We start from the raw sequence: 11,900 nt of genomic DNA, 5'->3' as shown, positions 1-11,900 counted from the left end.
CACCTGTTCGGGTACATTGAGGGAGAATTCAGAATGTTTAATTCACCTAATAAGCACATCTTTCGGGGTAATAGCAAGGAGGATTACAGGATGATATGGGCAGGCTGGTCAGATGGGCAGAACAGGGACAAATGGAATCTAACCCTGAAAAGTGTCAGGTGATGCATTTTGAGAGGCCTAACAAGGCAAAAGAATACACAATGAATGGTAGGATGCTGGATGTACTGAAGACCAAAGGGACTGTGAGGTCCATGTCTAAAGATCCTTGAAGGCAGCAGGACAGGTAGAAAAGGTGGTTAAGAAGGCATATGGGCAACTCGCCTTTATTAGCCGAGGCATAGAATATAACAGCAGGGAGGTTATGATGGATCTGTGGAAAATGCTCGTTAGGCCACAGCTGGAGTACTGTGTGCAGTTCTGGTCGGCACACTATAGGAAGGATGTGATTGCACTAGAAAGAATACAGAGGAGATTCACCAGCATGTTGCCTGGGCTGGAGAGTTACAGCTATGAAGAGAGGCTGGTTAGACTGGGGTTGTTTTCCGTGGAGCAGAGAAGTGGGGATCTGATTGAGGGGTCCAAAATTATGAGGGACCTAGGTAGGGTAAATAGGAAGAAACCTTTTCCCTCAGTATAGGGGTCAATATCCAGGAGGCATAGATATAAGGTAAGGGGCAGGTGGTCGAAGGGACTTGAGGAAAAACTTTTTCACCCAGAGGTTGGTGGGAATCTGGAACTTCCTGAAAGGGAGATAGAGGCAGGATCCCTCACAACATTTAAGAAGCATTTAGATGAGCACTTGAAAGGCCATAATATACAAGGCTATGGACCAAGTGCTGGAAAACGGGATTAGAATAGATGGTGCTTGATGGTCGGTACAGACGTGATGGGCCAAAGAGCCTCTTTCCATGCTGTAAAACTCTACGACTCTATTATTTTTTTCCCTCCCCACAAATGTTTGGTGGCCTCTTTTACACGGGCCCCAAAATCCTTCCATTCCTGCACAGTTCATAATTTGTTACAATTTAGAAAATGTCTTTCTTTGGTCCAAAGCACTCACATTTTTACCACTGCTACTGTTTTGCCTACTCAGGTAACATAGCAATGTCCACTTGCAACGTCCTGGTCCCACCTACACGACTTTCTGATTTACTTGGAAATAGGGCTCTCTATTCATCTAAATAAGTCACAGTACCAAGCCAGGATTGAAGGAATGCAAGTATTGTGGCTCAGCTGGCAGCACTCCTACCCCTGTGCTGCAAGCTTTTGGGTTCAAGTCCCAGGATGGGACTTGAGCATAAAAATCAAGACTGGCATTCCGGTGCAGTACTGAGGGAGTGCTGCTTTATCTGATGTACTGTCTTTCAGATGTGATGTTGGCCCTCTCAGGTGGATGTGAAAATATCCCAGGGCACCATTTTGAAGGAGCCGGGGGTGGGGGTAGAGTTTCCCCTGGTGGCCAGGGCAATATTCACCCTCCAATCAGCATCACAAAAACTGATTATCAGGCCATTATCAAATTAGTGTTTGTGCATGTTTGTTGTGGGCAAGCTAACTGCTCTGTTTGCTACAACCTTTACAATAGAAAGTGGCTCCACTTCAAAAAAGAAGTTATTTATTCATTGTAAGGCACGTGGGGGACATCTAGTGGACGTGGAAGGCGCTGTATAAATGCAAGTCTTTCTTTAGTGTTCCAAAAAAAAGGAAACGCATTCGTTACTCTATTCCACATGATGCTACTTTCATCATACGACAATCTATCCTGTCAGTCTTCATGAGCAATCGCTCCAGGTGGCTGATTGCTGATCAGGACCAACATGGTTGATGACTTCAGTGAAGCTTCCACAGTGAGGAGAAATGGCAGATATAATTAGGCCCTGGGCACTACAGGAAGTGTAATGAAGAAAGCTATAGGAATTCTCAAGTTGCATCTTTGATGCCTGAATAAGTATGGTGGATTCCATAATATAACTCAGCAGGAGTCTCAAGGATCATTGTCGCTTGCTGCATTCTGCATAATATTGCAATGAAGAAAGGTTTGCCGTTTGCAGAAGCTGAATGTAATAGCGATGAAGAGGGATTGAAGCAAGTTTTCTTAGCTTGAGAAGGATGCATAGAAGGAAGAGGATGTGGGAAGATAGCCAACCCCACCAAAGAAGCAATTTGGCACTGAGTTGCGAAAAGAGATATTGGTGGAGGTGAAAAGCTTGGTCAAAGAGGTAGGTTTTGGAAGGATTGTCTGAAAGGGGGAAAGACGGAGAAACAGAGATGTTTCGGATGGGAATTCCAGAGTTTGTGGCCTAGGTGGCTGAAGGCATGGCCACCAATGGGGCAGCGAAGGAATTTAGGGATGCACAAGAGGTCAGAATTGATGAAGTGCAGAAATCCAATGGGGGGTTATATGGATGGAGGAGATTGCAGAGGGAGGCTCAATCAGGGAGGAATTAGCAAACATGAATGGGTATCTTAATACTGAGGCATCGCAGGACCGGAAGTTAGTGGGGGACAGTGAATGCAGGTGTGAGGAATGCATGGGACTTGGAGAAAGTTAGGATACTGGTTAGGGGCTGGTTTAGCTCACTCGGCTAAATCGCTGGCTTCTAAAGCAGACCAAGCAGGCCAGCAGCACGGTTCGATTCCCGTACCAGCCTCCCCGGACAGGTGCCGGAATGTGGCGACTAGGGGCTTTTCACAGTAACTTCATTGAAGCCTACTCGTGACAATAAGCGATTTTCATTTCATTTACAGCCAGCAGAGGTTTGGATGATATCAAATATACAGGGAATGTAAGGCAGGAGGCTTGTCAGGGAATATTCAAACAGGTGAGTCTCGGAGTCAGAAAAGCATTGAATGAGTGTTTCAATGACAGATGAGCTGAGGCAGGAGTGGAAGTGGGCAACACTATGGAGGCGGAAGCAGATGGTGTTGGTATCACATGAACACAAGAAATAGGAGCAGGAGTATACCATATGACCCATCGGGCATGCTCTGCCATTCCATCCGACCATGTCCGATCCTGGGCTTCAAATCCACTTTGCTGCCCATTCCCCATATTCCTTGATTCCCTGAGAGACCAAACATCTGCTTACCCCAGCCTTAAATGTGTTTAATGATGGAGCTTCCACAACCCTCTGGACAGAGAACCCCAAAGATCCGCACAGACAGTGACTCAAGCCGGGAATCAAACCAGGGACCCTGGAGCTGTGAAGCAACAGTGCTACCCACTGTGCTACCATGCGGCCTTGCTTACTGTCTGCCAAAAATTCCTCTTCGCACAGACTCAGCTTTTATTTCTTTGCAATGGGTTGTCAGGCATCAGTTACTTTTGGAGTTAGAGAAGAAACATGTCAATAATAGACACTTTCCACCATTATGGCACGTGGTCCTATTACTCCTTTAAATCAAACATCCTTGAAGGCCAGCTGTAGCTGTTGTACTAGGTAATGTAAGTTGGCAAAATGATTTGTGGATAAAGAAGGTGCTAACCAGAGGTTTGTCTGGTGAATTGATTTCCTTTGACACCCAGGTGCTGAGAGCTGAAGAGTATGAAAGCTAAGGAGGGAAATAAAAAGCGATCTGTTAACATGTATATTGGCAATTGTGCTTAGATTCATCTTACCTACCCTTTGCTGGAGCTAACGTTTCAAGTTTGGAAGACTCTGTGTCAAAGAGTCATCCAGACTCGAAACGTTAGCTCCCTTCTCTGTCCACAGATGCTGTCAGACCAGTATTTTCTGTTTTTGTTTCAGTTTCCAGCATCCGCAGTAATTTGCTTTTATCTACCCTTTTCTGATATTGGGTGGCAATTCTTGGGGTGTTGGAGGTAACATTGGCTGCATCTGCCACCTCCCTCGAATAAACTGTACCACCCTCTTGTCAGTTCTTGAATTTCCAACAATCCTGACTTCTACCAAAGGGATCTCCAGGCATGTGTCAGAAAATCTGGGAGCCCTTCTAACTGCTGATCCCAAATGCGGCTGCTGCCTCAGTCTTTCTTGTAGAATAAACTTTTAAAGACCGCATGCAACTGTTTATCCCGCTATTCCATTGACACTTGTGTTCTATACCTAGAGATTTGCAGAAATGACACCTCTTTCTGTATCATGCCACTCGGCGCCGGTACCGCCCGCCCCGCCGGAGAGTGGTGAATCCTGGCCATTGTTTCTACAGGGTACGCTGTGATGCACGATCAATGTGGTAGAGCTGCCCATCTGCCTCAAAGGCAGTCTACTTGCGGTCACTCGTGCGGATGGGGAGCTGGTGGTAGGCGGACATAAGGTCCACCGTGGAGAAGACCTTGTATTGCGCGATCCTGTGTACCAGGTCGGATATGCGTGGGAGAGGGTACGACGCCAGTTGCGTAAACCTGTTGATGGTCTGACTATAATCGATGACAATCCTATGCTTCTCCCCGGTCTTTACCACCACTACTTGAGCTCTCCAGGGACTGTTGCTAGCTTCAATGACTCCTTCCCTCAGTAGCCGTTGGACCTCTGACCTAATAAAGATCCGGTCCTGGACACTGTACCGTCTGCTCCTGGTGGCGACGGGTTTGCAATCTGGGGTGAAGTTCGCAAACAGGGAAGGCAGATTGACCTTGAGGGTCGCGAGGCTGCAGACAGTGAGAGGGGGTATAGGGCCGCCGAATTTGAAAGTTAGACTTTGGAGGTTGCACTGGAAGTCTAACCCTAGGAGTGTGGCTCGCAGAGGTGGGGAAGGACATAGAGCCGGTAATTTTTGAACTCCCTTCCCTGGACCGTGAGGTTTGCTACACAGAACCCCTTTATCTCTAATGAGTGGGAACCGGAGGCCAGGGAGATTTTTTGATTAACAGGATGGACGGGGAGATAACAGCGCCTTACCGTGTCGGGGTGTATGAAGCTCTCCATGCTCCCAGAGTTGATTAAGCAGGACGTCTCGTGTCCGTTGATTAGCACCGTTGTTGTAGCAGTTGAGTGTTCGAGGCCGAGACTGGTCCAGGGTCACCGAGGCTAATCGTGGTAGCAGCTGGGTGTTCTCGTCGGGTGGTGTGTGGTCATCCGCACTGAGGTCCTGGGAGTCCATCTAAGATGGCGGCGCCCACTGGTCGCACGTAGCTGTGGGTGCACAAAATGGCGGCGCCCATCCATCACACGCGGCGTCATCGGAACAAGATGGCAGCGCCCGGAGGCCACATGCGGCCCTGGAGGAGGAAGATGGCGGCGCTTGCTGGCCGCACGGGACCCGTGGAGAGGGTTGTAGTGGCGGTCCGCATTTGCTTCCGGTGACCGCAGCGACCGCCCGTGCCTGGCATACCGCCACAAAGTGGCCCTTTTTGCCGCACCCTTTACAGGTGGATGAATGGGCTGGGCAGCGCTGTTGGGGGTGTTTGGCTTGCCCGCAGAAATAGCAGCAAGGCCCCCCAGGGTTGCCGGGCCATCTTGCAGCGCAAGCATGTGGGGGGATGTGGGGCGTTGCCTCGGAGTCGGCTGCAGAGGGATTCCACGCTGCCCAGGGGGCTGCCGCGCGGTCGGGGGTGTAGGCACGGGCGTTTCGGGAGGCCACATCCAGGGAGTGGGCAAGGGCCCGTGCCTCCTTGAGGTCTAGAGTTTCTTTCTCCAGCAAACGCTGGCGGATTTGAGAGGACGGCATACCCGCAATGAAAGCGCTATGAATCAACAGTTCAGTGTGGTCGTTTGCTGAAACTTGTGAGCAGCTGCAGTTTCTCCCCAACACTAGGAGCGCACGGTAGAATTCTTCCAGGAATTTGTCACCTCATCACTAGTAGATGCCGGGCATAGACCTGATTTACAGGGCGAATGTAATGTCCTTTCAGCAACATCGCGGCATCAAAGTCATCCGCGTCATCGATGGGGGTGTAGACCTCTCGGCTCACCCTCGAGTGCAGGATCTGCAGTTTCTGTTCTCTTGTGGTGTGTTTTCTGCCATTCCGAGGTAGCCGTTGAAGCATGCCAGCCAGTGCTTGAAACGCCGCTGAGTTTACTGCGTGGGGGCTGAGTTGCAGACACTCCGGCTTGATTCGGAGCTCCATTCTTTAAATCTAGCTTATTAAATTGATGCACAATCAATGACTACCTAAGCGAGGTTGTAGTCCAACTGAACGCTTTAATATGCTAAATGTTTCCCCAGCAGCTCAGGTACAGAAAGGAAGCTGCTGGGGCGGCACGGGCTCTTATACCCCGCCTTGATCAGCCATGATCTCTTTGAATGGCGGAGCAGGCTCGCGGTGCCAGATGGCCTACTCCTGCTCCTAGTTCTTATGTTCTTATATTCTTGCAGGGCGGAGCTACCATACAGGCTCGACCAATGGAAAGCATACATTATCTACCAATGGTGTTCCAGCATTACTAGGTACCGTAATACCTCTACACAGACTACCTCACACTGGTGAACTGAAAGCCCATGTAAACACACTGCTGAAGTCAATGCTGACCACATCATCTTCCACCAGCAGGCGGTTTTATTTGAATACATAAAACCACACATAATCAAACACTGAATACTAAATTTTTTCCGTTTTGTAAAACTAAAGGACCTAGTTTCAAATAACTATCCAAAACAACAAACATATGTCTAGGGCAGCACAGTAGCACAGTTAGCACAGTTGCTTCACAGCTCTAGGGTCCCAGGTACGATTCCCGACTTGCGTCACTATCTGTGTGGAGCCTGCACGTTCTCCCCGTGTGTGCGTGGGTTTCCTCAGGGTGTTCCGGTTTCCTCCCACAGTCCCAAGATGTGCAGGTTAAGTGGATTGGCCATGATAAATTGCCCTTAGTGTCCAAAAAAAAAAGGTTGGGTGGGGTTACTTGGTTACGGGGATAAGGTGGAGGTGTGGGCATAAGTGGGGTGCTCTTTCCAAGGGCCAGTGCAAACTTGATGGGCGGAATGGCCTCCTTCTGCAGTGTAAATTCAATGAAATTCTATGTTCATCGAGTCATTTCTTACAGTTCAGCATGCCCATTTTCTTTATGTACAGAAATAGTCTTTGAGATATGAAGGTTGTTGATTATGGTGCAGAGACGCATGGAATTGAAGATTAATTCAATGAGCCAAATGGTCAACAACACAGACATTCAGAATCACCCCTCGAAATAGCCTGATCTGCACACTATCAAGTCTCACATTCCACTTTGTGCTGTCATCCAACAGCTACGTGTTAGTACTGAGCAAATACTGGTCCTGGTAGAGATGGTGCGAATCTGCAGTTCCGATTTGGCTGCTTGATGCAAAGTCAATCTTCAACTTCAAATCATGGCAATGTCCCAAGTCACTTCACTATTGTTAATGCTTTCTACGAAAGCAGTACATCGAGCATGTCAACTACTTGGTTGTGTGAACCTGCGAGATACATGACCTTGAGGTTGTACTGATGAAGTTGATCTGAATGCTTGGAAATTCAATTCCCTTGCGTGTGTTCATTTATCGAGGTTTCCTTTCACTTTACCTTGTCATCCTGCGCTTTCTTTGGCTTTCACTCTCAAATTCTCGTCAGATAGCAATAATAATGTAAGAGTGATCAGCAAAAAGCGAAAGTTATGAAAAGTTTGACTGATGTCTTTTCGGTTGGATAGTTAGATGCGCTGACTATCTTGCAGGTTCATGCAAGAGAATAGTTGGCATGCTTAGCCTTAGCACTATTGCAGTAAGGATACAGCTAAGCATGCCAGCTGCTCTTGCACATGAACCTGAAAGATACTCAGCCTTCCAAGTTTTGCTGATGAAGCAATCTGACCATCTGTAAATGTAGTCAGTGCTTGGTGCAGAGAATGAATTTTCCATCATAGAGATACATGTGATAATATTCATAAGTAGAATATAAATGCATTGTTCAAATGTTTTCCCCTCTGATATGCCAGCTCTCAGACTGTTCTTCGTCATGCTGTTGAATTATTCAATGCAACCAATTGATCATAGGTTGCACCATAATGTCAGATGCTGGTGGCTTCCTTGGCTTGGAAGAAATCTGTGAACTAACTGGAAGCAAACTGTGGTCCATTGTCCACAATGATAGTCTCCAGCAAACACCATTTTGTAAACAACTGCCTAGAATGGAAATGACCCAAATGGTGGTTATCGAATTTGTCAGTGATATTTGGCCATTTGCGGTGTAGATCATGAATAAGAAACAAAACAACATTGTTGCCGCTTACACTCTCCAAAAAAATTATTTGAATTGGTGCCATGGTTTTATTTGCCATGAGGTTGAATGTGGAGGTGTGGGATATGGTTTAACAGATTCCTCACTGGCTATGCAGTTTCCAATAAATTCTTCTATGTGCAACAATCTACTGCTGGTTGCCAGACTGTTTTGTTTCATCTTAACAACTTCTGGATTTTCCTCCAGGGAAAGATGGAATACACACTGCTGTAGCGATTTTGAAATAACCATTTCAGTTTCAAGTGCGACAAATTTGCCATCAAACTATGCAAGCTCATTGCGAATTCTGTAGTAAAAGGCTAGATTTTCCTCTATTCTGCAAGACTACCTGGCTTTTAGATACTTTCTGCATTGCATTCTCTGTCACTGATTTTGCCTTCAACTACTCTCACCTAACAAGATTCGTAGTTGGATGTGAAATCACTGCCATCACGTACTCTTCAATGTCACACTAGCTAAAGCTGTCAGCGATAGTGTTATGGCTAAGTATGCCAGCTACTCTCTCACATGAACCTGAAAGATACTCAACCTTCAAGTTTTACTGATGAAACAATCTGACCATCTGTGGATGTAGTCAATGCCTGATGCGGAGAATTAATTTTACATCGTAGAGATACATGTGCCAATGTTCTCAAGCATAGATGTAGGCTAGTGCTTCCCACTCCAATAGATTATTTATGATTCATTTCTGACAATGAGATGTGTTATTAAGTGATTGGTCATGTGCTTCCTTCAATGTATTCTGAGAGTTCAGCTCCAATTGCATTTCCTGACGCTTCTGTTGTAACATAGATATCTGCATGTGAGTTGAAATGCATAAGGTCTGGTGGAGATTCTACCTTCCCTTTTAACGTGCCAAACATTGTTTTCTGCGTGATTTACAAAGTAACTGTCAGAGGCTCAACAATCTCTGCATACGCAGGGACCGATTTGTGATAAAAGTTGGTTGGACTGAGGAGTGATGGAGTCGGAAGTGCATGAATGGTTTTGACATTGTCTTGATCGGCTTTACTCCAGCTGCTGCCACTCTGTACCCTACAAAGTCAATTGTTGCAAATGTGCATTTGTCCTTGCTGAGCATCAAATTGAGTTGTGTGAGTCAACTGAGAACTGTTGTCAATCACTGATCATATTTTACTTTGTATCTTCCATTGTCAACAACATGGTCAAGCAGCTTGAGGGTCCTCAAAGTCTGACGGTGCAGTAGCACAGTGGTTAGCACTGTTGCGTCACAGCTTCAGGGTCCCAGCTTCGATTCCCGGCTTGGGTCACTGTCTGTGCGGAGTCTGCACGTTCTCCATGTATCTGCGTGGGTTTCCTCCGGGTGCTCTGGTTTCCTCCCACAGTCTAAAAATGTGCAAGTTAGGTGGATTGGCCATGCTAAATTGCCCTTCGTGTCCAAAAAGGTTAGGTTGGGTTATTGGGTTATGGGGATAGGATAGAGGTGTGGGCTTAAGTTGGGTGCACCTTCCAAGGGCCGGCAGAGACGCGATGGGCTGAATGGCCTCCTTCTGCACTGTAAATTCTATGACATGAATGAAGGCAACAATCTTTTGGAATGTGTTGGTGCTCAAGTTAGTCTATAGGGCATTCTGTGGTACTGAAATACCAAAAACTAAGATATCGATTTTTCTCTGCTAGTGGTATATAGATAGTGAAGAATTGGTTCATAGATAGTCAATCCATGTCCAGAATGATTGCTTTGTAGGCCATTTTTGCCATTTTTGCGTTCTGCAGTAACTGGTTCGATATCCATGGTGATGGGTTGAGTCACTGAATGAGTTCAGCTCCTGTGACACTTCAGTACGGATTTTAAATGGCTACCACCTCAAATTTTGTGGAAGTGACAGAAGAACTGTATCGATGCGAGGAGCATAACAGTTTTGTTTAATCTCCACGAATCTGGTAAATAAGGAAGGATACCAGTCAATATTATTGATCACATTAATGTGTATTCCAGTGGGGTCTTCAATTCTGAAGCCAAGTTTATCGAACAGATTAACCCGCATAAAGAAATGTAGATCACAATCTGTTTAGGGTGACATTCGTGCAGTGCACTGCAACTGTGATTGCCCCTAAACTTGAATAACAGAGTAAAGTGTAAACCCAAGGAAGAGGCACATGAATTGGCCATGAAAACAACAGACCTGAGGATAGGGAGCAGTTTGGAATTCAGCAAAGGAGGACCAAGGGGTAGATGAAGAAGGAGAAAATAGAGTACGAGAGTAAGATTGAAGGGAATATAAAAACTGGCTGCAAAAGCTTCTAGAGGTATGTGAAAAGAAAAGGATTGGTGAAGCCAAATGTAGGTCCTTACAGTCAGACACAGGGAAATTTATAATGTGGATCAAAGAAAAGGCTGCCACCATTCTTTTGTTCTGTCTTCATCATGGAGAACACAAGGAAGATACCAGAAATGTTTGGGAGCACAGGGCTTACTGAGAGGGAGGAAGTGAAGGAGATCTGTATTAGTAGGCCAGTTGTAGACCAGTAAGCCTGACGTTGGGAGTGGGGAAAATTCTAGAATCCATTATCAAAAATTTTATAGCAGGGCACTCAGAAAACAATGGCAGGATCGGATAGTGTCAGCATGGATTTATGAAAGGAAATCATGCTTGGCAAATCTACTGGAATTCTTCAAGGATGTAAGTAGCCGAGCTGATAAGGGAGAACCACGAGGTTTATTTGGACTTTCAGAAGGCTTTGGACAAAATCCCACATAAGAAATTAGGGTGTATAATTGAAGTGCATGGGATTGGGGGTAGTGTACCAAAAGGGATCGAAAACTGGCTGGCAGACAAGAAACAAAGAATTTGAATAAATGAGTCTTTTCCCAAGTGGCGGGCAGTGACTAGTGGGCTACTGCAGGGATTGGTGCTGGGACCCCAGCTATTCACAGTATATATTAATGATTTAGAGGGGGACCAAAATGTAATATCTCCAAATTTGCAGATGACACAAAGTTGGGTGGGAGAGTGAGCTGTGAGGAGAATGCAGAGATCTTTCAGTGTGATTTGGACAAGTTGGATTAGTGGGCAAATGAATGACAGATGCAGTATAATTTGGATAAATATGAGGTTATCTGCTTTGGTAGCAAAAACAGGAAGGCAGATTATTATCTGAATGGCAATAAATTAAGAGAGGGGAAAATGCAACGAGACCTGGGTGTCCTCATATACCAGTCGCTAAAGGTAAGCAAGCACGTACAGCAGGTGGTAAAGAAGGCAAAATGGTATATCAGCTTTCATAGCGAGAGGTTTTGATTACCGGAACAGGGAAGTCTTGCTGCAATTATAGGGGTCCTTGGTGAGGCCTCACCTGGAATATTGTGTTCAGTGGAGTCTGCACATTCTCCTTGTGTCTGCGTGGGTTTCCTCTGGGTGCTCCATTTTCTCCCACAAATCCCGAAAAATGTGGTTAGATCATTTGGGCATTCTAAATTCTCCATCTGTATACCAGAATGTGGCGACTAGGGGCTTTTCACAGTAATCTCATTGCAGTGTTAATGTAAGCCTACTTGTGACAATTAAGATTATTTTAAAAAATTCTTAAAGGTTTGGTCTCCTTATCTGAGGAAGGATGTTCTTGTTCTCAAGGGACTACAGAGGTTTACCGCACTGATTCCTAGGGTGGCATGACTGACGCATGAGGAGAGATTGAGTTGGTTAGGATTGCATTGGCTGGAGTTCAGAAGAATGAGGGGGGATCTCATAGAAACCTATAAAATTCCAACAGGACTGGA

This window comes from Scyliorhinus canicula, chromosome 17 (genome assembly GCF_902713615.1).
Source record: "Scyliorhinus canicula chromosome 17, sScyCan1.1, whole genome shotgun sequence".
Classification (NCBI taxonomy): Eukaryota; Metazoa; Chordata; class Chondrichthyes; order Carcharhiniformes; family Scyliorhinidae; genus Scyliorhinus; species Scyliorhinus canicula.
The sequence above is the reverse complement of the archived record's forward strand: the minus strand, read 5'-3'. Positions refer to the sequence as shown.